Below are 22,354 nucleotides of genomic sequence, written 5' to 3'. Positions count from 1 at the left end.
GTGCCATAGCTGTCTGATTGTTAACAACTTCCACAACACGAGTCAATCGTCTTATTTTTCTGCTGTTTAATGCAGCACCCATAAAGAAAAACAAGCCCAAATTGAAATCAACGTATTGTTGCAAGGTGGTGTCAGTCTGGTCCACCTCATCAGTGCTTGTTGTCCTCATATCTGTTCTTAGAAATATCATTGTACAGTTTTAAAACCTTGTGATAAGATGCAGGCGCCAGAAACACAGGGGGCAACAGAAAGGACACCTAGCATACTCCAGACCATCCAACAGGTAGTTGGTAATATCCTTTGTTACAACAGACAAAGTAGGTATTATGTGAGGATATTAAACTACTGTTATTGGCACCTTCAATAGTCGGAACCACAGTACACTCACTTATTCCTACTGGAATTCTCCCAACGCTGCCTATACACAAGTCTGCTTTAGCTCTAGTAACAGAAATCACAAATGGTCCATTGTTCTTAATAGTTCTCATATTTGGAAAAACATATGGCGTGGAAATATTTTCAGGTTGATACTCCTCCCATTTAGTCCCTTCAGCTCGAGGATAACCTTCTTCATCTGGATAACACACTTTATTGATAATTAATCCGTCCTACTGTCATCCTTGAAATGTTAGCCTTTTCAGAAGCATACATAAGCGCAAACCAGGCTCGGCACGAGCCATTATGCGAGAAAGGAAGAGGAATAAAAGGCGTTCCTCCCTTCTTCTGGTGAGCAGGTATCATCCCACACACCCAACAGTCAGTAGTATTTGTGGCGTTGTGAGTATGATGTAACATCTGAATAAACGTGTTGTTCAGGTAGGATTGTTGATGCTTTTGCTCATGGTATGGAAGTGTACATTAATGATGTTCACCTGGTACTGGGGCAGTGGCGATCAAAAGCTGCCAAGCAGGAGCCACTTTCTCAAAAAAACAGGTTGTCACTGATACAACTACCATAGCAACAACAAATCCTACAGCACATATGGCCTTTTTATTACAAATCTTAGCAACAGTTGATCTCCCTGCAGACATGATCACTTCGTTGTTGAATCAATCGTTGGAGATCTAAAGTCCTGGGCAGCCGTTGGTTTCTTCGCTGAGGGTCAAGATGGGTGTCACTGTGTTGGACTGATCCCCCGCCTTGCCACATCAGCTTCATTTCACAAACCCAGGACAGTAGCTCAACCAGTCTTTTTCAACAATGCAGGCTCCTTCCGTGGTCTCAGTTGGTACCAGGATACTCCAAGGATCATGTGGTCCGGGAAGACTTCCTCAGATTCGTCAGGTGATATGACATGGCCTTTCTCCGTATCCAGAATCTCTTGATGGTCAGTCAGCACAGCAGGTTCCACCAAGATAGGCGACACTCGCTTGCAGTGAGTGCTGTAAATCCAAGTCCTCCTGTTCGTCACTCGAACCGCTGTCCTCGTAGCTAGGAGCACCTGTTCCGGTCCTCGCCACCTAGGCTCCAAGCTGTTCGACCTCTCGAACACCTTGACCATTACGTGGTCACCAGGTCAGTGTTCATGGACCTCACCTGTGGACCTGTCAGGAAGAGCTTCTCGAACCGGTTGATGAATATAAATCAAACTGTCAGTCAACTGTGCTAAGTAGTCACTAATCAGGACACATGGTACATCTTGTATGGGGCGTGGTTTAGGAACTCCCCAAATGTTCATCGGTCTCCCAAATACCACCTCATATGGTGTAAGCCCAGATCGTAAATGTGGTACTGGTCTAATAGACAACTATGCCAAGGACAACGCATCAGGCCATTTCAAAGACGTGGGAGCCAGTATTTTCACTAATTTCAATTTCAACGTAGCGTTATACCTCTCCACCAATCCTGCTGATTGTGGTTGAAAGACTGGATGGAGCTTCTGTTTGATCCCTAATCCTTTCAGGACATACTCAACAACGTGCCCAATAAAATGAGGTCCGTTGTCACTCCACAAAAGATTGCAAACACCAAATCTAGAAGAATTCCTTGAAAAGCACCTTTGCAGTGGTAAGAGCCGTATTATCCTTTGTAGGGTATGCCTCTATCCATTTACTGAAGGCACATACCACTACTAGAACATACTTCAAGTTATTGCAACGTTCAAGTTGGATGTAACCTATTTGCAAAACTTCAAAAGGTGCGGTCGGTGTAGCAAACCCTCCTGTAGGAGTCCGTGTCCCTTTACCAGGATTGTACTGCTAACGGATCAAACAGGACTGTACTATCCTTTTAGCTGTGCCGGCAATTTCTGGATGCTCCCAAACTTGCGTAAGCAATTTTGTTATTGCTGGGGCTCCAACATGTGCCGGCCCATGTGCCATCTGAACCATGAGATCTCTTCATTGGTTGCCGATCCGTGAACGAATAAACTTTAAATCCCTCTGCATAACCCACAAGTCACTTCAGGGGAGGGGTCCCCCCATCCTTAGGAATCTGATTCACCCCTACAAGTCCCTTCAAACTCTCCGCTCAGACCTTGGAAACTTGGCCACTGTCCCTAGAGTGAGGAAGGCGCGCACTGGGGGACGCCGATTCTCGGTCAATGCGGCAACACTTTGGAATGCCCTTCCTGTCATGATTCGAAACGAACCCAGCTATCTTAAGTTTCGGAAGCTCCTCAAAACATTTCTTTTTCCTAATGAGCCCTAATTAACGGTACCTTCCTCAGCTTTGCTCTTTGTTCTGCAGCGCTGGGACGCTCTCGGGCAGCCATGCGCTTTACAAATCAAATTTCATTTCATTTCATAGGCTGTAAATAGGATATAGGCAGTTTCCACTTATCCATCTCTTTATTGCGCCAACAGCCCTCATCATCCAACATTCTCTCTTTAGACCATTGCTCAAGTTCTTCCACAGAAGCAGATCTCTGTATGTCTAGCACTTCTTGTCTAGCATCATGCCAACGTTCAGCTTGTGACTTCACTACATACATCGATGTAGTACTTCGCTGCATTGCAGTCTCACGGGCTATGCGATCTGCAAAGGCATTTCCTTGCCCTGTCTTCAGTCACATTCTTGTGTGCGCTACACTTAACAATAGCTATTTTCTTCAGATATGTCAGTGCAGTCAAAAGATTATGCACTGGTTCTCCATGCATTATCTGCATCCTGTGGGATGTAAGAAAGCCTCTTTCCTTCCAAGGTAGGCCAAAATCATGGGCCACTCCAAAAGCATAGCGGCTATCTGTATAGATGTTCACACACAAGTCAGTGCTAAGTTCACACGCTCGTGTCAAAGCTATTCGCTCAGCTTCTTGAGCTGACTTCTGTGGTATACGAGCTGTCTCCACTACCATCTGAAGTGTTGTAATTGCATATGCAGCTGAGGTCGTGCCATCTGGTAATTTCAAACAAGACCCATCAACCCATAGTTCCCCTTCTACATCTTAAAGGGGCTTATCTTGGAAATCGACGCAACCCTTTGTCTGTTCCTCAGTAAGGAATATAAAATCATGAGACTCCTGTGGCTGAGTCTGAGTCGCTGGATATGGCAACAAAGTAGCTGGGTTCAAAGTCGCACATCTCTTCAGGGTAAAATGAGGGGCCAACAGTGTCAATTTCGTATCCTGTCAAACGAGCACTAGTCAAGCGTTGCGTCTTAGTCTGGTTCAAAAGGGCATTGATTGCATGGGGTACTACCACCAACAATTTATGTGACAAAACTATCCCTTCACTCTGACGTATAGACACAGCTTCTGCTGCAAATGAACAGAAGCACCCAGGCAATGCACGAGTAACGGGATCAAGAACAGCTGAAAAATATGCACAGGGACGCTGTTTGTCACTGTGTGTCTGTACTAAGACTGACAATGCACACCCATCTTTCTCGTGTACATAGAGTGTAACAGCCTTCCTGTAATCTGGAGTGCCTAACACTTGTGCAGAGCAAAGACCTTGACGTAACTGACGAAAAGCATTCTGGCATTCAGTCGTCCATGGAAGGGGCATTGGAATGTCTTTGGTCAGAAGTGCCAACAAGGGTTTAACAATGTGTGAAAAACCGAATATCCATTGCCTACAAAAAGAAGTAAGACCAATGAATGCATGGACATATTTCTGAGTTCAAGGCACTTGTGTGTCTAAAATTTGTTGAATGTGATCTGGTGTAAGTGCACGCCCCTCCTTAGACAAAAGGTGACCTAAGTAGGTAACCTTCGGTCTACAATATTGTAATTTCTTCCGTGACACTTTGTGGTGGTGTGAGCAAGAAAGGAAAGCGAAGATAAAATATATTTTTCACACTGTTCAAGCGTATCGGCTGCCAACAAGATGTCATCGAGATATTGTATGAGAGCCACTCCTTCAGGCAAAGTGAAAGAATCAAGTTGTCTTTTCAATGCTTGGCTGTAAATACTAGGACTCTCAGTATACCCTTGAGGAGTTCTACAAAATCTGTACAATTGATTATTCAAAGTGAAGCTGAACAAATATTGGCTATCAGGATGAATAGGAATCGAAAAGAAAGCATTCTTGAGGTAAATCACAGTGAATGTAGTTGCTGTCGGAGGAACTAAACTAAGAAGTGTTGTTATGTCAGAAACCACGGGGTATTGTGGTACTACAATCTTATTAACTTCTCGCAAATCAATGATGAATCTGTAAATCCTAGTATCTGTATCTTTTTTCAAAATGGGAAGAATAGGACTGTTGCAAATATTGTAAGGAACTTCTTCCACAATCCCCACTTCAATTAAATCATGGACAATGCATACAAGTGCTTCTTCGCCTTCTTGAGAAATTTTGTATTGAGGCAAGCGTGGCAATGAAGCGCTCTCCTTGACACTAATATGTACTGGTGGAATAACCATTTGCCTAACATCGGTGTCTGAAGTAGCCCACAAAGTACTAGGGAGTGAAGCTAATGCAATGTCCTCTTTAACAAGACAAGATCTCTCAATCACAGGGTAGTTGTCATTCAAAGTAACACATGCACCTTCTGGAGAACATCGTATCGTAGCCCTGAAATACTTGAGCACATCAAGACCCACAATATTGTCCGATGTATTTGGAGAAAGCAAACATGGACATGGAGCAGTACATTTGGCAACATGAAATGCAAGTTATTGTGACAGTGGGCTAAGGGAAGGTGTTCCATCAAAACCTATCGATGTAATGGTTAAGCCAGACAGGGGAGCCCTTGGAACCAATTGCTTAGATAAGGCGCTACGAGTAGCTCCTGTATCAACCAGAAACTGATCAGTGGAACCCAAAACATGTGCTGCAACATAGGGACCCTTCTGATCTACTGGAACTTCAACTGATTCCTTACCCCATCCTAGGCAATCCTATGCATAAGCAGAATCCTTCAAATCAGACCGCAAATTATCAGACATTTATTGGTTCCGCCTATCGAAAGTGTTAAAACCATCCTGTCCACGCATATTAGTATCAAACCTAGCACGATCGTCCGTGCTCCCTCTAGGCCCAGAATATCCTGAACGATTTCTCAATTGTCCCCGTGGATACTGCTGAGCACGCAGTACCGGATAATGGGCAGCCCAATGTCCAAATTTCTTACAGTACGCACACTGGTCAGAAGACAAAGTCGGACGAGCATAAGGAGGAAAAGATGGACCATGAGACACACGTCCACCCCGGTCACCACCTGTAGAAGGCAAACCATAAGAATAAGCTAACATAACCTTTGTTTTTAACTCCTTAGCGTCTTATCCTCATTACCCTTCGCTTCTAATTCCTGCCGTTTATAATGCTGAGCCATAGTCAAAAGGGAGACCGGAGAAGAGGTAGTCAATGAACTCTCGCTGGCCTTTAGGCGACTAGCTATTCCTGGCAACAGGTTGGCGACATATTTGTCGACAAACCGATGCCTGCCCGTGTCGTCTATCAATGACTGGCCACTAAAATCGTGGAATGCCTCTTCAAAACGTGTAAAGAAGTCAGAAACCGATTCATCTGTCTTTTGCTTACAGGATGCTAATACAGTCCAGTCTATCTTTTTAGGGGGAATAATCGTCTTTAACTTAACTAATATAGGTGCTGGAAGATCTAAAATTAGCTAACATGGTTTCTGTGCGGGTTCCCTTTCTACAGCCTTTTGTTCTAAATCTTTCCATCTCGCCCCAAAAGACGCACGATCATCAACTTTACGAACAGTTCTCCACATATCAGGGGGTAATATCAATCCGAACAACATATCAATATGAGGCAGAGTCATGGTACAAGAGCTAATGGCACCCTCAACTTCCTCATAAAAAGCGGCTGGATTTGTCCGCATATCGGGCAATGCAGTTTTAAGAGCCATAACATCTGCTCTATCCAAAGGAGTGTAAACCCAATTATAAATAAAATAACCATTTGCATCAGTAGAATTCTTATCTATTCCCGTATCTCTAGGAGGAAGATACAAAGGTGCAGCTTCCCGCATAGGTCTCACGTGAACTACTACATCCTTATCTGTTTCGGAAGTAGAAGCCTGCGTTCCGCTGGTCTGAGATGTTTGTGCAGCTGCACCAGCTGCCTTTTTCTCTTCTCGTAAACGGACTGCCTCAGCACGCAATTTAACCAAATGTTTGATTGAGTCAGCCACCTGAGAGTAGACAAAAAGACCATCACTCATTTGCTTACAATCATCTGCTATATCATCAGATTCCAACTCTCCAGAATGCTTCCTAAACTGCTCAACGACTTCTGCGGCGAATACCTGGGTAAAATATATTTGCTCCCTTTCCTGCCAGTTTTTCATGTTATCTAGAAGTTCAGAGGCAGGAGCAGTACCACGAACGGCTTTGCGAGCAGAGGATCTAAGGTCACCCGCACGTTCAGCGGTCAACATAGAGCGCGTTTCCCGTAATTTCTCTTGCTCTGTAGCAGAGTCCTCATCTGACTCATGAGCAGAAGGAAAAGTGTACTGAGGCGGAGAACGGTCTAGCAAAAGGGAATCATCTTGTGGTAAATATTTGATTTACCGTCCTAATTTCTATGCAGGTAAGTACTTAACAAAAATAACTCAATCGGAAAGAAAGACGCAGAGTCCGTGGTGTTAGAGTTCTTAGGGGTTTTATTCCTTAAAAAGGAATGGTACAGGTACCGGATATCGTGTTCCTGCCACCACTGGGGTGCAGGAAGGGATAGAGCATACTTTATTGACAAGACATAACTTTTATACTTAAACCATATAATGAATACCAATACAGTAGGCGTAACAGCTGAGAGAAACAAGATAACCGCATACACGTGTTAGCAATACGTAATCAAAAGGCGTGAACTAGGCGTGGACATAGAGGTGTGTGCTAGAAACGTCACATGTAAGTGTCACGGGTAGGTGGGTACTTAGCAGAATTTAGCAATGTCAGCAGAAATCTGAGGCCTGGATGCGCGCGCAGCTGCATGACGCGTGACTGACGTGGGACTGGAGGGTGCAGGGGACTTGACATTTACACTAGCGGAAAGAGACAGAAGTCTGGCATGTCAGATCAACTCGTACCTATATCATATCTGATATCTGATGTTTGGGAACCATATTATCTAGAGGGAAAGGTCTCTTGGGCAGAGGCTATTCTATACTGACTGTGAGTGCGTGTATAAGCATCTACGTGTCTGCATGAGATGCGAGGGGGCATGGGCCTACCATGGTAACAGAGGCTATGAATTACTTGCACGGAGACAATGAGGCCGGGCCCTTTGCTCTGCAGCTGGAAGGATGTTTACTTGAACTAGTAGGCAGGAATGTATGTTTGAGGAGCGGAACAGATAATTCAAAGGTTGAATACAGTTTTGGCAGGCAGCAGGCTGAGCCAAGCGCCGTTAGCCGCACAGGGAGTAAGGCAGAGGTCACGGGTACAGAGGCAGCCCAGGCTGAGGCGTTCAGAGTCAGAAGGCAGAAAAAGGCTCGATGGCAGAATTCAGGGCCTACTTCGCCAGAGCTGAAAAACGTGTAAAGTACACCACAAAAAGACGTTGGCATGGCATACTTAGGAACGGAATATTCAACCCATTCAGGGTGGATCTGAAAGAGGACATGTTAACGTTGGACGCAAATGTATTTGCGTCTTCATAGCTGGCACAGGAGGGAAGTTACATGCACTTTAAGCTGGTACATGGAGACGGTGGGGTACACGTTAGGGAACATTTCTTGACCATAAAATTTATATTTCCTCATTCCCTCCTTGTTCCCTACGGACCCTTCATGATATATCGATCCTCATGAACCGATCAGTCTGTTCTTGTAACATCATTTGCTCTTCTTTCTTCTTTTCGCGTTTTAAGTGAAAACTGGAATGTGTAATACATGAAGTGGCGCACAGACCACAAATCGCTGGCCCACACTGTAGGCACAGGCAGCAACTGAATACTATGACAAGGGCAATGCCTAGGAAGGATAGGATCTTCCATCCCCAAGCGGTCAATGTTGTCCAGAACCAACCGGACCAAGTCCAGGTGCCTGGATTCTGATGTATCAAACTTGCAATCTTATGAAGACGTGTAATAGCTTTATATACTGTAGGCGCGTTTTCTGGAATGAAAACACAGCAACTTGACCCGATGACCTTACAAGCTCCGCCCCTATCTGCTAGGATGACGTCAATAACAAGACGATTCTGGAGAACAACAACCCGCATGGCAGATTGCTCCTCTGTTAAGTTGCCTAGAGCGGAGGTAGTTTCATTCACTACTGCTTCGAGTGTTCTAGTTAATCTTCGTATCAGTTTACTATTTTGGACGGGACCTGTGAAGAAAAAGAATCCTTTATTGAAATCTGTGTATTGCTCCCATGCCGTTTCAGTATAGTCGACAATCGGGAGATCTCTTCGGAGTCTATTCTTTACTAGATTTGTATTTCTGTGATAATCAGGAGGGGCTAGAAAAACAGGTGGCAGAAGGAATGCAATGTAACAGGTACCATCCCAATCTGGAGGTAAGCGTATGTATGCGGTATGGCCACAAACAAAGTAGGAATGTCGAGTAGCTCTAAAGGAAGATTTGCCTTGATCACTGAATTCGACCACAGTAGTACATTTGCTATGACCTAAGTGTACTGAACCCTTCTTTCTGACACATAAGTCACCTGTGACTGGTAATACTGACATTGCAGGGAGAACTGGTGCAGCTTCGGATTCGACAGTAAGAATCATAAGGTTAACTGTATAATTACCTAATCCATACACTTCATTTTCTAGATCAGTTCCTATTCTAGTGGGAAGTCCCTTTTTGTCAGGATAACAGGCGTTAAGCAGAACTAAGTTCAAGTTTCCCCAAACCCAGTTTCCTTCGAAAACAGCAATATCAGGATCTAAGGAATTAATTATTCTAAACTATGCTCCACATGAGCCATTGTGTGTGAACGGGTACGGAAAGAGGGGCAGAACTCCCTTGTATTTCTGATAGGGAGGGAGTCGGCCACATATCCAACAATTTGTAGCATTATTAGTCTGATGGGAGTGATGTAACATACTAATGAAGGTGTTGTTGCGCAGCGCAAGTCTGTAAGATAATTCATGAGGGGGTAATTCGCTAAAAGAATGTTCGGCAGTGACATTGTAAGCAGATTGTTCACGCTTGAAAATAGGGTAGTATATGGGCAGCAATATACTGGCAGCAATAATCAAAAGACTTAGAAGAAAAAAAAACCAATAATGTCACTATACAGTGACTACGGAGTGATTTACAATATGCACGTTTCTTGAGTCGTCTCTCTCTCTCTCTATCTCGGTCTAGGGGATACATGTCAGAAACTATTTAACCGATTCACCTAGGGGAGGACTTAAACAATTAAACTGTCTGACTTGCTAGACCGTAATTTTGCTTTGTACTCCTCTTGGGGAGTTTTCTCTCTTTTGGGAACTTTAGAGTTACTTGTATCGAGGCAGTCCTTTGAGGGGGTGGACGAGTCAGTCTCTGGCAACAGTTCATTACATTTTTTAATATGACTCGTGTGGATCCACCCCTTTCTTCCTTCAACTTTTATCGCCGTCCTCGTGGTCAGAAGGACGATCTTCGGCTCCTTCCAGCGGGGCTCCAGCGGGCTTTTCCTGTCGAAGTTGCGAATCAACACAGCATCCCCGGGACGGACATTGTGTGGCTTTACATCAGTGTTGTCGGAGAAGGCTGCGGCAACCTGTGAACGACATGATTGGAGTGCAGACATCAAGGAGGCAAGGTAATCTGTCAGCATGTTACAATCAACATCGGTTATTTTCTTAGGCATGGGCGTCCCCCACATATTCGGTGGTCTGCCAAAGACCACCTCATACGGTGATAGTCCTGATCTCGAATGGGGGACCATTCTCATATAGAACAGTGCAACTGGCAGGGCGACTATCCAGTCGACCCCTTTCTCTTTACAGATTTTAGCAAGGCGTGTTTTCAGTGTCTGGTTATGCCTCTCTACAAGGCCAGCAGCCTCGGGATGTCGGACGCAGTGGAATTTCCACTGATATCCTAGCAGAAGGGAAACCTGTTTCATGAGCTCGGATGAGAATGGCTGTCCGTTATCTGAGTACACGACACGAGGCAAGCCGTACCGTGGGAAGAATTCTCGAACCAGCTGCCTGGCAGTGGTCGGGGCAGTGTAATCTGGGACTGGATATGCTTCGGTCCAACGGGAAAGTGCACAAACAACTACGAGGACATACTTGAATCCTCGACAACGGTCCATCTGGATATAATCCATCTGGAGGACTTCAAAAGGGTGATCGGGAGGATGGAATCCACCTTGCTCTACAGGGACGCTTTTACCTGGATTGAACTGACAACAGATCATGCAAGTACGCACTTTCTGTTTTGCTGCTGCTCGTAAATGTTTGTTGTACCAGAGATTCTGTAAACTGTCTAACATAGCTTTATCTCCTAGGTGTGCTGGACTATGTGCTGTATTTATTATGACTTGAACCATAGAGTCGGGGAGAAACCATGTAGATTTTCCCTTCGTCATCCAACCTTGATCTGTCTGGATCCCTCCTAGTTCAGTCCATTTCTTGATTTCATCTGGAGTAGCATGTGTCTGAATATCGATTACATCTAGTGTGGGATCCCTAACTGTCATACAATGTGTCGGTACTATTGTCTTTGTCACATCAGTTGTCTGGGTGTGAGTCAATGCTGTATGTTTTGCTGTTTGGTCTGCCAGGTCGTTACCCTGGGAAATGGAATCTGTAACTTTAGTATGTGCTTTACACTTCATGATGGATATGCCTGAAGGCAGATGTATTGCTTCTAATAGTGCTTGAATGAGGGGACCGTGTTGGATCTTGGCACCGTGAGAGGTCAAGAAACCTCGTTCTTGCCATAACACTCCGAAGTCGTGTACGACTCCGAAAGCATAACGTGAATCTGTGTATATGTTAACATTTCTGTTCTTAGCTAGTATACAAGCTCGGGTCAGAGCGATGAGCTCTGCTGCTTGAGCGGACAGTGTATCAATACGATATGTTTCTTTAACTTCAGTTTCAGTGGTCACTGCATATGCGGCCACTAATTCTCCTGTGTTTGTTCTCATACATGAACCATCCACATAAAGTGTCAGGTCTGGATTTGTCAGTGGAACATCTGTTAAGTCTCGTCGGGGCTTTGTTACTGCATTAATGATCTCTATACAATCATGCGGGGCTGAATTAGTCATAATCGAAGGTAACAATGTTGCGGGATTCAGAATGTTACAGCGTCTGATTTCTATGTGTGGCTGGAATAGTGTCAGTTCATAACCTGTCAGTCGTGCTATAGTCAAGTGTTGAGTCTGGGTTCGGTTTAGAAGAACCTCTACAGAATGTGGAACTTGTACTGTTCATTGAAGTCCTAAGACAATTGAATCGCTCTGTCTGATTGCTAGGGCTGTCGCTGCAACTGACTTTAAGCACGCAGGGAGTGCCTGGGCTACTGAATCCAATGTACTTGAAAAATAAGCGCAAGGCTTATGTGAACCTGCTTGATCTTGAGTGAGGACAGACAACGCTGTACCATCACGTTCTGTAACAAAAAGTGTAAAAGGTTTGCTGTAACATGGTGTTGCTAAAACTGGTGCTTGACATAAAGCTTTCTTTAATTCCTCAAAGGCCTGTGTATGTTCCTGAGTCCAAGGAAGGGCAGTCGAAGTCGCTGCCTCCTGTGTTGTCAACTGAATGAGTGGTTTAGCTAGAAATGCATACTGGGGAATCCATTGTCTGCAGTACGAGGTGAGGCCTATAAAGGCCCGCACTTCCTTTTGTGTCTGGGGTTGTGGCATATTTACAATTAACTGGATGCGGTCAGGAGTGAGCTGTCTCCCCACTTTGGACAGCAAGTGACCCAAGTACACAACTTGCTGGACACAGAATTGTAGCTTCGAAGGAGACACCTTGTGTCCCTTGTCGGCCAGAAAATGTAAAACTGTCAGTGATGCTTGTTCACATTCGGGTTCACTTCGTGCGGTGATCAGTAGATCATCGACGTATTGTAGTAAGGCGGTGTTAACTGGCATTTGGATACAATCAAGTTGTCTTTTCAGTGCTTGACTATAGATGCTGGGGCTTTCTGTGAATCCTTGAGGTGCGCGTGAAAATTTGAAACTTCGTCCATTTAAACTGAATCCGAAGAGGTATTGGCTCTCTGGATCAATGGGCACACTGAAGAAGGCGTTCTTGAGGTCAATTACAGTAAAGAACGTTGCTTCTGAATCAATAGCAGTCAATAGGGAAGAGATGTCGGGAACCACAGGGTACTGTGGAACAATGCATTTATTTAGTTCTCGTAAATCAATCACCAACCGATATACTGGCGGTGCATTGGGATCAGTACGTTTAAGAATCGGAATGATAGAGGAATTACAGATATTGGAGTCGGTCTCTACGACCACTCCTTGGGCATTGAGTTCTTCAATGATTTCCAGTAAAGCCACTACAGCATCGGGTGGTAACTTGTATTGTCTGATTCTCGGTAAAACAACTCCTTGTTTGAGTGTAACACGGTATGGTGTGATGTGCATGCAACCTACATCGGTCGGGCCTTGTGCCCACAGGTGCTTCGGTACATTTTTCAATCTGACATCAAACTCTCGTAATACATAGTGACCCTTAAAGTCACGCAGAAAAAGTCTAACTCCTTCCGGAGAACAACATATCACAGCTCCTACAGCCTTCAATGTTTTGATACCTAACAGGTTTTCTGGACATGATTTCGTGAGTAACAAGTCTGTAACACGTGATAATGGACCCACAGCCAGGGGGACTGGTTTCGATACCTCATTTACAATAGGCTGTCCTGAAAAACCAAGGGAAACATTCTGCGAGCCTGAGAGGGGTGCCCCTGGGACTTCATTATGGCTGATTGTTGTGCGGCTTGCCCCTGTGTCAATTAAAAACTTTCTGTCTTTTCCCAATACTTGACTGTGTACATAAGGACCCTCTTGATCTACAGGAATCTCAATAAGAGGCAAGCCAACCTCCCTCTCTAGGCTGTTTCATGTGTATCGCTGATAATCGGGATAATCTGATTGGGCATACTGGTTCATCTGTCGTGAAACTTGCTGTGTCGCGGCAATGGGCTGTGGCTGTGGCTGTGATACCGCTGCTGTCTGTGCTGTATGTGGTGGAGCATGCATAGGTTGTGAATTCTGTGAAGTCTGTTGCTGGACCTGGTCTTGTCTAGACGGATGCGGTCTTTCTTTAGTTTTACCTGTTGCTATATTGTGTTTCAGGACTGGACATTCATGTACGTAGTGACCTGGCTGCTTGCAATAATTGCATGTCCCTTTAACGGGAGCTGCGGCATTACCTGTCTGGGTCTGGGTCGTACCCTTTCTCTGGCCGTCGGCTGGAACCGACTGGGCCACTAACATTTTCATTTTCGTGTCTTTCATACGTCTCTGTTCGTGATCCTGTTCTTCTCTAATTCTGTTCTGATGGTATTGTAACATTTGTAACATCTGGGATGGCGTGTTTGCTTGCCATGTACTTTCAACTTTATATACACGGTTTTTAACTGCTGTCAGGGAATTCTCGACTAACTTTGATACAAAAAGATGCGGGTACGACTCGCTACCTGGTTTTAGGCCACTATTAATAATGAAACATTTCTCGAATCTTGAATAGAAGTCACTGGTATCTTCATCGTGTTTCTGTTTACAGGCTGAGATTGCGTCCCAGTCTTCCTTTTTAGTTGACAATAATCTTGGCAAGACCTGTACTATTAAACCTGGTAATGCTTTTGCTTTCTCCCCAAGGCCTAGCCCTGGAGTACGAATTTTTTCCTCGTCTTCTATTTCTGTCCATATAATCTTTTTATCTCCCACCTCCCATTCCTTTTCCTTGAGTTTCTCGTAGATGCCGGTGGGCAGCAGTACCTTTAACAATTTCATAATATCTGTATATGTGTAATCTCCCATGAGTAACATGTCTTTAAGTTCTCGGTGAAAACCTGCAGGGTCTTTATCATGACAGGGTACTAGTTTCTTCATTTCTAATAATTCTAACTTGGTCAGAGGTGTGTATACATACACACGTTTCAGGGTATTATCAGTGCCCATAACTGGGTGTACTACTCATAACGGATTCTGCCTGTCAAAATGCTCAAAGTGACACATTTTTCTTTCGGGTGGCTGAGCTGGAACATATTGTGGACCTAAGAAAGCGTTATATTTACGTTGTTGTTCTAGAATTATTTGAATTAATCTGGTACTTAGGCCTCTCCATCTATTCATGAGTAGTGCTTCTAATGTATCGGGTAAGGGACCTGGATCAGAATGTTGTTGTCTGTATAACGTGATGATATGCTGAATCATGTATATACCAGCTAATTTCTGCTCGTCTGGGGAAAGGTTCAGAAATGTCTGTGCTACTGTATCATCATTGTACGTGTTAGAATTGTCAGCCCATAGTACTGCTGACCGGGCTAGTTCTTGTTCATCCATAGAATTGAGTACATGGTACCCCATTTGTTCTTGAAGCATTTTATCGGTAACTTGAAACAGATGTTCAGGCGATTTTGGTTTTAATATGCCAGAGAGAAAAAAACTCTTGCTTTCTGGACGAATGCCTTTCCTAAGGTAATTTCCCTTACCTACATACGCTATCGTATCTGTAGTCGTTTCTGGTTCTTCAGGTCCTTCCTCCTCCTCGAATGAGTCATTCTTGTCACTTTCTTTTTCTTTTTCATGTATTTCTATTACTGCTTTTCTGATTTTCTTGTACATGCTTGATATACAATTCATTTTATCATGTTTTCCTTCGGCTATATTTTGACCCCACTTGTTTAGTGATTCTATTTCATCCTGATCTACCCCAGGCCTGTCTCGGTCTCTTATTAAGCAATTTATGAAAAAACGTAATATATATGCTTGAGTGTCAACTTTCTGATGTGCCAGGGCCTCCTTAATACTATCGGGATTTTCTCCAGTCTGGACAAAATGATATATTCTATCTAGGTGATCAGTGATCCCTGGGAATAACACTAGGTAATCTGTAGCTTGTCGCAAGCGTAGTGATGCTATCAACATCCTATCTTCTTTACCGGGTACTGGATCGTATCTGCAAACTGGAAGGGGTTCTTTGAGTCTGTCGAGACGGGGTGATTGGGGGGGTATGTTGCTTCAGCAGGTCTCTAAGGTGTAATCTGTGTGTTGTTGGCGGGGTCTGGAGACCCCCTGTCGCACCTCCTGAGCCAGAGGCTTGAGCATTATTTCTCTGTGGAGTCTGTATGTGTATCTGAACTTGTCTCTTACTGGGATCGGGCACAATCGGATTTGGTATATTAATCTTAGGTGCGGGAAGTGGTGGAGGTGGAGGAACAAGTGGAGCAGGCTGTCGAACGGGGGAACCTTGTTGCGGTAATAGCGGGATATGGTCTGGTGGCGGGTTGCCACCTCCGTCCCCGTCACCGTCAGTAGGCGGGACGCGGGCACGTGGATTGGTGTAAGCGGGTGCTACATCGTCTAGATAGGAAGCAAGGAATATGTCTTTGGTGGTCCTGTGATTTACTTTAGTCGGAACCAATGGTGACGGCAGATTTTTCGGTATCTCTGAAGTGGCTTCAGGCGAACCCTCGGCCACAAGATACATGCCATTTACAAGATTGTTTCGTGCGCGGTCTACTTGTTCTGCTTTTACTCTGATCCCTTCATTAACTAATTCGTTTTCTCGGGCTCTATCTGACTCTTCTCTATGTCTGTCTTCTCTACGGAGTGCTCTTTCAGCACGTTTATGTGATTCTTTACGCCAAAATTCTATGGCGTCTTTCTGAGATTGTCTGGCTTTCTTTTTCCATAGCGCTTCTTCTACCTTCACGATGCACTCGGCATCCCATGTTCCTGTAACGGGCCATCTGTGTCTCTCGTCTAGATGCTTAGTATAATCGGCCCATAAATCTAGATACAATATGGCATCTAAGCCATGCTTATGGTACATAAAATTTCCAGGAGTGTCCCTAGGGGGGATAGGAATTTCTTCCTCTAGCATCCCTTTCCTAGTTCCTATCTGTCTTAGTTTATTGAAGAACGGCATCTTGTTGCTTAGTACTGGATACTCGATACTTGTTACTTACTTCTGAATACAGCTAGTTACACAAAAACACAATAATGTACATCAAACAGTCACTCATACCACGACATTAATCACATTGAAAACATTTTGAACATATATCACTACCCTTGATACTAGATGTACTGCTAAACAGCACAGATACACTGTTGGGAACAGTGCAAGAACTTGTATGCTTGATATACTGCTAAACAGTACAGATACACTGTCTAAAACAGTGCAGACCGCGTTTGTGTACCCAAACACGTCTTTACCGGATACATATTAATGCACCCGTCTAGATACGTCCCAGCAATGGTACTCACCGGGAAGCACGGAACAGAAGGCCTCGGAAAACTTGACTGGACTGGACCGGACTGGACTCGACTCGACTCGACACGTGGATACTTCGGAAACTGGTGGGCCTCTTGACACCTCGGACCTTGCTTCTTTCGGCTAGGCTCTGGTCGGGATCCTCCGCACTCCTCACCGCCTCGTCTGGGTGCTGATCGCAGTCTCCGTCACCTCCGTGGGCCAGAGGGAGATACAGGAAATCCTGCGGGTACGCGTAGTGGTCCGTCTTGACTTATGGCAGGGGGCAAAGGTTGCAACGCACCAACCGGCGCGTGAGGTGGGGGAGGGGTCCCTGTTCGGGCGCCAAAATAATGTGGTAAATATTTGATTTACCGTCCTAATTTCGATGCAGGTAAGTACTTAACAAAAATAACTCAATCGGAAAGAAAGACGCAGAGTCCGTGGTGTTAGAGTTCTTAGGGGTTTTATTCCTTAAAAAGGAATGGTACAGGTACCGGATATCGTGTTCCTGCCACCACTGGGGTGCAGGAAGGGATAGAGCATACTTTATTGACAAGACATAACTTTTATACTTAAACCATATAATGAATACCAATACAGTAGGCGTAACAGCTGAGAGAAACAAGATAACAGCATACACGTGTTAGCAATACGTAATCAAAAGGCGTGAACTAGGCGTGGACATAGAGGTGTGTGCTAGAAACGTCACATGTAAGTGTCACGGGTAGGTGGGTACTTAGCAGAATTTAGCAATGTCAGCAGAAATCTGAGGCCTGGATGCGCGCGCAGCTGCATGACGCGTGACTGACGTGGGACTGGAGGGTGCAGGGGACTTGACATTTACACTAGCGGAAAGAGACAGAAGCTTGGCATGTCAGATCAACTCGTACCTATATCATATCTGATATCTGATGTTTGGGAACCATATTATCTAGAGGGAAAGGTCTCTTGGGCAGAGGCTATTCTATACTGACTGTGAGTGCGTGTATAAGCGTCTACGTGTCTGCATGAGATGCGAGGGGGCATGGGCCTACCATGGTAACAGAGGCTATGAATTACTTGCACGGAGACAGTGAGGCCGGGCCCTTTGCTCTGCAGCTGGAAGGATGTTTACTTGAACTAGTAGGCAGGAATGTATGTTTGAGGAGTGGAACAGATAATTCGAAGGTTGAATACAGTTTTGGCAGGCAGCAGGCTGAGCCAAGCGCCGTTAGCCGCACAGGGAGTAAGGCAGAGGTCACGGGTACAGAGGCAGCCCAGGCTGAGGCGTTCAGAGTCAGAAGGCAGAAAAAGGCTCGATGGCAGAATTCAGGGCCTACTTCGCCAGAGCTGAAAAACGTGTAAAGTACACCACAAAAAGACGTTGGCATGGCATACTTAGGAACGGAATATTCAACCCATTCAGGGTGGATCTGAAAGAGGACATGTTAACGTTGGACGCAAATGTATTTGCGTCTTCATAGCTGGCACAGGAGGGAAGTTACATGCACTTTAAGCTGGTACATGGAGACGGTGGGGTACACGTTAGGGAACATTTCTTGACCATAACATTTATATTTCCTCAATCTTGTGGTTCGTTAAGGATAGGATAAAGGGGTCCACGAACAGCGTTGGCCAGTTACCTGCAAATGACGCTCCCTATCTTCTCTCTCTTTTATTTCTTTAATTTCTTCGTTTTTCATTTCTAATGCTTTCGCATGAATACTTTTTCGTGGTTCTTTTTCGATCAAGGCTTGCTCTCGCTTCATTCGTTCACGCACTTCTTTCTCCCACATTCGTACACAGTCAAACCTATCTTGCCTAGCCTTTCGCTTAAACATACATTGTTCCACATACTGAATCTTTCGTAAATCAAATGACCCATGCATAGGCCAATGCAACTCAGGATCCTTACTAGTATATTTATTCCATAACGTGCTGTACATTTTAGAAGAAATACCATATTTAATATACATATCCCTATTAGGCGTCCCCTCCGGGGGTAGGGGGGGGGGGTCGGTTGTCTCATCGAGTCTCAACTGGTACCACCACAAAAGCAACACATTCTACGAAGTGTGCTAGAAACAGGCATGCCAAAAATAGTGCAATATATGTAGCATTATACTCACAGTTGCACTTAAATCACGTTGTGCCATTCAAATCTTACACAAAGTAGAGAAAAATCTCCTCGCTACCGGTCTATATTAATTGCAATTTATATATACCCAAATCTCAAAATCCCAAAATTGGCCAATACAAACACCAAACCAAACAGCAAGCGGCGCAACAAACGACCTTACTAATCCCAAGTGTCCCGATTCCAACTGCCAAGTTCTTGAATGGACCAAATGGTCACTGCACGGCGAATCAACAGAAGAGATCTTGGTCAAGGACCGGCACCATCCGGAGGGTCAGATCAGAAAGAGAGGAAAAACGCCGTGGTTGCCAAGATGTGGGTCTCCTCGGGCAGCGATCGTCCGCAGTGAGATTCCAATCCTTCATTTCAACCACTCCTTTGGGCATCTGAGTCACCGATGAGCCCCACTGTTTGTCTTGGTGAGCCTCAGCTAGGCCTACCAGTGCTAGGGGTTCGCCCTTCTCTGCAAAAGTCCTCAGACCAATAGGAATGGAAGTTGGCACAGAAACTGGAATATAAAACAAAGTATTCATTAAACCTCATGAGGTGGAACTACATTCACACAACACCTTCAGTAGTGTATGAAGTAGCACACTGAACAGATGGAACCATGGTCCTTTTATACCCACACCGGGGCTCAGAAGAAGACGGTACACGTACAGAAGAGAAGGTTTACATACAGAAATGCACAGTCAACAGTAGGGTGGAGCTTAGCAGTTTGCTAATTGCAGTAAAAATACCCTGACCGTTACAGACTAAGACATATGTGAACAGTTACAGTGTCTTCTGCGCAAGTACAACATCTAAATATAGTCTGTCCATAAGCAGAGTACAAGACATTTCTTTTGGTGAACAGTGTGCAAATGCCTTCAGGCTTCAAAACTTGTAAGTTTTGTGGGCGTCTTATGTTGGTGACTGACCCGCACCTCATTTGTATGTGGTGTTTGGGGGAGGATCACGGCACCACTGACAGTGAGGCCTGTCAACAGTTGAAGCCGTAGTCGTGGAGGGAGCGCTGCATGAAACTTCTCTCGGCGTGTCTCTCACTGGCGACGTCCTCCCCTCGGTCTGCATCGGCGGACGGCTTAAGGTTCGGTCCTGGTCGTCGCCCTCGCCCTTCTCCGATGTCTCGCGAGTGTTGCTACCCGGTGGGTAAGTGTTGCAGTTTGTCCCCGGGGGCTGGTTTCCGGCCTGCTGGGGACGTGGACTCTCCGCTGGTGATGCGGCCCCGTGTTTCTTCCTATCCACCGTTTCCCAGTGTTGGGGCGTTGACAGTCCAAAAAGAGACATACGCGGCGGCTTTGCAGGCCTCAATGGCGTCTCCCACTCCTTCCCCTCCTGGGGCGTCGGCGGACCCCTCGCCTTGCTCAGGGCCCTCCACGGTGCCGCCTGTGGATCCGGCCCCGACGCCGACTGGTTCAGATCCAGGCTTGGAGGGTGTGGTGCTGTTGGGGTGCGGCTCCTCTGATGCACCTCCTTCAGGCCACGGCATCTCTGCCTCGCCGCAAACTCCTGGGGGAGTCCCTCTAGTGTCGCGGGAGGTCACCGGGGCTCGGATCACATCCCCGAGCCCCTCTCGGTCCTTTGACAAGGTGGTCCTGTCTAAAGCCGAGGTGACGCCGCTACGGCGCCAGCAGCAGCTGGACTGTGCGGAGTCACATGGGTCAGTGAACCCTCCTCATCCTGCTCCGGGTCGAGGCCGGGTGAGGACCCCTCGCCCCTCTCCGGGCCCCTCTCGTTCCTCCACACAGGTGGCTGCCTCAATAGGGGGTGAGTAGGAGGTGGAATCGTCCCTGGCACCGCCTCATGGGTTGCCGAGCGATCTACACCTCATTCTGAACCGCAGCTGGCTGAGGTCTTCGTGTCACTCCCCAGGCCCGTCTCATTCCCCCATGCAGGTGGCTACCTTGGTAGATGTCAGGTCCGCGCTGCTCTGTCGACACCCCGAGCCGGCTCGACTCCAGCCCCACTCCGGTCCCTGCTCCGGTCTTCTGTGCGGGGTGACTTGGAGGAACCTTGTCCGGCGATGCTGGATGGTGCCGACAACTTGCCTCAGGCAGAGGATTCTACGGCTCCGCACAGGGTTTGTACCACGGATTCGTCTTCGGACGCCCCTTCTCTGGAGGCAGGCTGTATCTTGGTGTCCTCCTCCTCGGAGACTGGTCTCCGTGTGGTGTCTTTTTCACCGGCATCGATTCACGGCTCCCCGCCCTTCATGAGGCAGAGGTGTTCGTCGGAAGAGCGGAAGGTACCTCATTCTTCGGCTTCTTCTGAAATCCAGGTCTGGCCCTTTCCCGTCCCGCTTGGCCTTGGGGACGGCTGCCTTTGGAGCAGCTGCTTTCCTCGCCGCTGGGCCATAAGGAGGCGGGTGCAGCCTTTGCTCATGTTGTGTCCACAGCTGTGGGCATCCTGCGTATGGGTGACCCGGTGGCTCACTTTCCGGCGGACCATCTATTGGAGGTCCTCCACCAGGGCTCTGGTGGGAAAGAAATCTTACTTCCTTCTGAAGGTTCCCTCCTTTCTTCCTTGATGGGTGCTTGGAGGCATCCTGCCTTAGGGGACCCTGTGCCTCAACCTCTTCTCCACCGGCATCTCCCAGCGCCGCGTAACCCGGCGTGACTATCCCTCCACCCCTCTGCCTCCAGTCCTCTTTTGCAGACTGCTTTTCTCTCCCTGCCACCGCTGTTGACTCCTCCATCCCGAGAGACCCGCTGGCTGGACTCTTGGGGGCGCAACATGTTCGCCTCGACCAGCGCTGCCCTGCAGGCTCTTAACACCCTTGCTTGTGCTGGCTCAGGCCTCCTCCTGTTTGTGGGACTCGGCTGAGTCTCTGGGATCAGCAGCGTCCCAGGAGGGTGGTCAAGTGGACTTGAGGCATCATGCATTAGATGATTGGGAGCTTGCGGCGTTTATTCTCCGCTGCGCTCTGGACATGTCAGAGGTGCTGGGCCGGACCATGGCTTTCTCGGTCGCTCTCCGTCACCATGCTTGGCTTCGGGATGGAGTATTCCCTAAGAATATTCGGGAGCGACTCATTGACCTTCCGTTTGATGACCCCTGTTGTTCCATGCCCCAGCTGACTCCGCCATCCAGAGGCTCTTGGCAGGGCTCCTTCCTCCTCCTCCGCCTTATCCTCCTCCGTCCCCTCCTCAGTGACTCCTGAGTCGGGTTGTTTGTGGGTCTTCTTAGGCCAGTTCTGGCTGTGTAGGGTGTTTTCTGGGCATTTGCGTCCTTCCTTGGGACTTTGGCATTGTTGGCTGCTGGACGGCCCTTTGGTAGACTGTGTGTGTGTTGGAATTGTTGCGCAGACTTGGCCCTGAGATAAGGCCTTCTGCTTGCTTGTGAAGCCTTTCACAGGGGTGTTTTTCCCCTGTGGCTCTTTTGTTGGTTCCTCTGCTGTGGAAGTTCTTCCAAAGAGGGTTCCCATATTTTGGGACTTATCGTACCCTAGGTGGGGTAGTGGTAGCTGTCATATGGCTT

The sequence above is a fragment of the Lissotriton vulgaris genome, chromosome 5 (genome assembly GCF_964263255.1).
Source record: "Lissotriton vulgaris chromosome 5, aLisVul1.2, whole genome shotgun sequence".
Classification (NCBI taxonomy): Eukaryota; Metazoa; Chordata; class Amphibia; order Caudata; family Salamandridae; genus Lissotriton; species Lissotriton vulgaris.
Note: the sequence above shows the minus strand (reverse complement) of the source record.